This window comes from Schistocerca gregaria, unplaced genomic scaffold, assembly GCF_023897955.1.
Source record: "Schistocerca gregaria isolate iqSchGreg1 unplaced genomic scaffold, iqSchGreg1.2 ptg000266l, whole genome shotgun sequence".
NCBI lineage: Eukaryota > Metazoa > Arthropoda > Insecta > Orthoptera > Acrididae > Schistocerca > Schistocerca gregaria.
In genome coordinates, this window is record NW_026061768.1 from 1006868 (window position 1) to 1013034 (window position 6167).

The following is a 6167-nucleotide window of genomic DNA, read 5'->3' on the forward strand; positions in this document are numbered from 1 at the left end:
TCCTAGCTCATGTCCAAGGCACCAAAGCCAGCTACAAAGTCAATAATCGATACCTAAAACTGGTATTGTACTAATTCTTACTGGCTATTACATCATCTTAGAAGCTTCATCTGTGTTCTACTATGGTGCTTTTAGTGTCTCCGCATACCGCAGCACTCGACATAGCTTTCAGACAATAAATACAACCGTTTCGGAGAGAAGAGCGGGCAATGTGACGATCTGGCTTTAAGTCGATTCGATAACAAATGACGAAAACCGACGGATTTCTCAGGTTTTTACCACATATGAACACTTTTCACATCCTCCTGTGCAACTCAGCTGCTAGTCCTCCTTTCATGCAGAATCTTAAGGTCCTAGCTCATCTCCAAGGCACCAAAGCCAGCTAAAAAGTCAATAATCGATACCTAAAACTTGAATTGTACTACTTCTTACTGGCTATTACATCAGCTTAGAAGCCTCATCTGTGTTCTACGATATTGGTTTTAGTGTCTCCGCATACCGCAGCACGCGACATAGCTTTGCAGACGATAAGTACAACCGTTTCAGAGAGCAGAGCGGCCAATGTGACGATCTGGCTTGAAGACGATTCGATATTAAATGACGATAACGAACGGATTTCTCAGGTTTTTACTACATATGAACACTTTTCACATTCTCACCCGTGCAACGCGGCTGCTAGTCCTCCTTTAATGCAGAATCTTAAGGTCCTATCTCATGTCCAAGGCACCAAAGCCAGCTAAAAAGTCAATAATCGATACCTAAAACTTGAATTGTACTACCTTTTACTGGCTATTACTTCAACTTAGAAGCTTCATCAGTGTTCTACTATGGTGATTTTAGTGTCTCCACATACCGCAGCACGCGACATAGTTTTCAGACGATATGTAGAACCGTTTCAGAGAGAAGAGCGGTCAATGTGTCGATCTGGCTTTAAGTCGATTCGATAACAAATGACGAAAACGGACGGATTTCTCAGGTTTTTACTACATATGAACACTTTTCACATCCTCCTGTGCAACTCAGCTGCTAGTCCTCCTTTCATGCAGAATCTTAAGGTCCTAGCTCATGTCCAAGGCACCAAAGCCAGCTAAAAAGTCAATAATCGATACCTAAAACTTGAATTGTACTACTTCTTACTGGCTATTACATCATCTTAGAAGCTTCATCTGTGTTCTACTATGGTGCTTTTAGTGTCTCAGCATACCGCAGCACGCGACATAGCTTTCAGACGATAAGTACAACCGTTTCAGAGAGAAGAGCGGCCAATGTGACGACCTGGCTTTAAGTCGATTCGATAACAAATGACGATAACGAACGAATTTCTCAGGTTTTTACTACGTATGAACACTTTTCACATTCTCCCGTGCAACTCGGCTGCTAGTCCTCCTTTCATGCAGAATCTTAAGGTCCTAGCTCATGTCCAAGGCAGCAAAGCCAGCTAAAAAGTCAATAATCGATACCTAAAACTGGTATTGTACTAATTCTTACTGGCTATTACATCATCTTAGAAGCTTCATCTGTATTCTACTATGGTGCTTTTAGTGTCTCCGCATACCGCAACACGCGACATAGCTTTCAGACGATAAGTACAACCGTTTCAGAGAGAAAAGCGGCCAATGTGACGATCAGGCTTTAAGTCGATTCGATAACAAATGACGAAAACGGACGGATTTCTCAGTTTTGTACTACATATGAAGACTTTTCACATCCTCCCGTTCAACTCGGCTGCTAGTACTCCTTTCATGCAGAATCGTAAGGTCCTAGCTCATGTCCAAGGCACCAAAGCCAGCTAAAAAGTCAATAATCGATACCTAAAACTTGAATTGTACTACTTCTAACTGGCTATTACATCTACTTAGAAGCTTCATCTGTGTTCTACTATGGTGATTTTAGGGTCTCCGCATACCGCAGCACGCGACATAGCTTTGCAGACGATAAGTACAACCGTTTCAGAGAGAAGAGCGGCCAATGTGACGATCTGGCTTTCAGTCGATTCGATAACAAATGACGAAAACGGACGGATTTCTCAGGTTTTTGCTACATATGAACACCTTTCACATTCTCCCTTGCTACTCGGCTGCTAGTCCTCCTTTCATGCAGAATCTTAAGGTCCTAGCTCATGTCCAAGGCACCAAAGCTAGCTAAAAAGTCAATAATCGATATCTAAAATTTCAATTGTACTACTTCTTACTGGTTATTACATCAACTTAGAAGCTTCATCTGTGTTCTACTATGGTGCTATTAGTGTCTCCGCATACCGCAGCACGCGACATAGCTTTCAGACAATAAGTACAACCGTTTCAGAGAGAAAAGCGGCCAATGTGACGATCTGGCTTTAAGTCGATTCGATAACAAATGACGAAAACGGACGGATTTCCCAGGTTTTTACTACATATGAAGACTTTCCACATCCTCCCGTTCAACTCGGCTGCTAGTACTCCTTTCATGCAGAATATTAAGGTCCTAGCTCATGTCCAAGGCACCAAAGCCAGCTAATAGTCAATAATCGATGCCTAAAACTTGAATTGTACTACTTCTTACTGGCTATTACATCTACTTAGAAGCTTCATCTATGTTCTACTATGGTGATTTTAGTGTCTCCGCATACCGCAGCACGCGACATAGCTTTCAGACGATAAGTACAACCGTTTCAGAGAGAAGAGCGGCCAATGTGATGACCGGGCTTTAAGTTGATTCCGTAACAAATGACGAAAACGGACGGATTTCTCAGGTTTTTACAACATATGAACACTTTTCACATTCTCCAGTGCAATTCGGCTGCTAGTCCTCCGTTCATGCAGAATCTTACGGTCCTAGCTCATGTCCAAGGCACCAAAGCCAGTTAAAAAGTCAATAATCGATACCTAAAACTGGTATTGTACTAATTCTTACTGGCTATTACATCATCTTATAAGCTTCATCTGTGTTCTACTATGGTGCTTTTAGTGTCTCCGCATACCGCAGCACGCGACATAGCTTTCAGACGATAAGTACAACCGTTTCAGAGAGAAGAGCGGCCAATGTGACGATCTGGCTTTAAGTCGATTCGATAACAAATGACGAAAACGGACGGATTTCTCAGGTTTTTACTACATATGAACACTTTTCACATTCTCCCATGCAACTCGGCTGCTAGTCCTCCGTTCATGCAGAATCTTAGGGTCCTAGCTCATGTCCAAGGCACCAAAGCCAGCTAAAAAGTCAATAATCGATACCTAAAACTGGTATTGTACTAATTCTTACTGGCTATTACATCATCTTATAAGCTTCATCTGTGTTCTACTAGGGTGCTTTTAGTGTCTCCGCATACCGCAGCACGCGACATAGCTTTCAGACGATAGGTACAACCGTTTCAGGAGAAGAGCGGCCAATGTGACGATCTGGCTTTAAGTCGATTCGATAACAAATGACGAAAACGGACGGATTTCTCAGGTTTTTACTACATGTGAACACTTTTCACCTTCTCCCGTGCAACTTGGCTGCTAGTCCTCCTTTCATGCAGAATCTTAAGGTCTTAGCTCACGTCCAATGCACCAAAGCCAGCTAAAAAGTCAAAAATCGATACCTAAAACTTGGATTGTACTACTTCTTACTGGCTATTACATCAACTTAGAAGCTTCATCTGTGTTCTACTATGGTGCTATTAGTGTCTCCGCATAACGCAGCACGCGACATAGCTTTGCAGGCGATAAGTACAACCGTTTCAGAGCGCAGAGCGGCCAATGTGACGATCTGGCTTTAAGTCGATTCGATAACAAATGACGAAAACGGACGGATGTCTCAGGTTTTTACTACATATGAACACTTTTCACATCCTCCCGTGCAACACGGCTGCTAGTCCTCCTTTCATGCAGAATCTTAAGGTCCTAGCTCATGTCCAAGGCACCAAAGCCAGCTAAAAAGTCAATAATCGATACTTAAAACTTGAATTGTACTACTTCTTACTGGCTATTACATCATCTTAGAAGCTTCATCTGTGTTCTACTATGGTGCTTTTAGTGTCTCCGCATACCGCAGCACGCGACATAGGTTTGCAGACGATAAGTACAACCGTTTCAGAGAGAAGAGCGGCCAATGTGACGATCTGGCTTTAAGTATTCCATAACAAATGACAAATACGGACGAATTTCTCAGGTTTTTACTACATATGAAAACTTTTCACAATCTCGCGTGCAATTCGGCTGTTAGTCCTCCTTTCATGCAGAATCTTAAGGTCCTAGCTCATTTCCAAGGCACCAAAGCCAGCTAAAAAGTCAATAATCGATACCTAAATCTGGTATTGTACTAATTCTTACTGGCTATTACATCATCTTAGAAGCTTCATCTGTGTTCTACTATGGTGCTTTTAGTGTCTCCGCATACTGCAACACGCGACATAGCTTTCAGACGATAAGTACAACCGTTTCAGAGAGAAGAGTGGCCAATGTGACGATCTGGCTTTAAGTCGATTCGATAACAAATGACGAAAACGGACGGATTTCTCAGGTTTTTACTACATATGAACACTTTTCACATTCTCCCAGCAACTCGGCTGCTAGTCCTCCTTTCATGCAGAATCTTATGGTCCTAGCTCATGTCCAAGTCACCAAAGCCAGCTAAAAAGTCAATAATCGATACCTAGAACTTGAGTTGTACCACTTCTAACTGGCTATTACATCATCTTAGAAGCTTCATCTGTGTTCTACTATGGTGCTTTTAGTGTCTCCGCATACCGCAGCACGCAACATAGCTTTCAGACGATAGGTACAACCGATTCAGAGAGAAGAGCGGCCAATGTGACAATCTGGCTTTAAGTCGATTCGATAACAAATGACGAATACAGACGGATTTCTCAGGTTTTTACTACATATGAACACTTTTCACACACTCTCGTGCAACTCGGCATGCTAGTCCTCGTTTCATGCAGAATCTTATGGTCCTAGCTCATGTCCAAGGCACCAAAGCCAGCTAAAAAGTCAATAATCGATATCTAGAACATGAGATGTACTACTTCTTACTGGCTATTACATCAACTTAGAAGCTTCATCTGTGTTCTACAATGGTGCTTTTAGTGTCACCACATACCGCAGCACGCGACATAGCTTTCAGACGATAAGTACAACCGTTTCAGAGAGAAGAGCAGCTAATGTGACGATCTGGCTTTAAGTCGATTCGATAACAAATGACGAAAACGGACGGATTTCTCAGGTTTTTACTACATATGAACACTTTTCACATTCTCTCGTGCAACTCGGCTGCTAGTCCTCGTTTCATGCAGAATCTTATGGTCCTAGCTCATGTCCAAGGCACCAAAGCCAGCTAAAAAGTCAATAATCGATACCTAGTACTTGAGATGTACTACTTCTTACTGGCTATTACATCAACTTAGAAGCTTCATCTGTGTTCTACTATGGTGCTTTTAGTGTCTCCGCATACTGCAGCACGCGACATAGCTTTCAGACGATAAGTACAACCGTTTCAGAGAGAAGAGTGGCCAATGTGACGATCTGGCTTTAAGTCGATTCGATAACAAATGACGAAAACGGACGGATTTCTCAGGTTTTTACTACATATGAACACTTTTCACATTCTCCTGTGCAACTCGGCTGCTAGTCCTCGTTTCATGCAGAATCTTATGGTCCTAGCTCATGTCCAAGGCACCAAAGCCAGCTAAAAAGTCAATAATCGATACCTAGAACTTGAGTTGTACTACTTCTTACTGGCTATTACATCATCTTAGAAGCTTCGTCTGTGTTCTACTATGGTGCTTTTAGTGTCTCCGCATACCGCAGCACGCGACATAGCTTTCAGACGATAAGTACAACCGTTTCAGAGAGAAGAGCGGCCAATGTGACGATCTGGCTTTAAGTCGATTCGATAACAAATGACGAAAACGGACGGATTTCTCAGGTTTTTACTACATATGAACACTTTTCACATTCTCTCGTGCAACTCGGCTGCTAGTCCTCGTTTCATGCAGAATCTTATGGTCCTAGCTCATGTCCAAGGCACCAAAGCCAGCTAAAACGTCAATAATCGATACCTAGAACTTGAGATGTACTACTTCTTACTGGCTATTACATCAACTTAGAAGCGTCATCTGTGTTCTACTATGGTGCTTTTAGAGTCTCCACATACCGCAACAGGCGACATAGCTTTGCAGACGATATGTACAACCGTTTCAGACA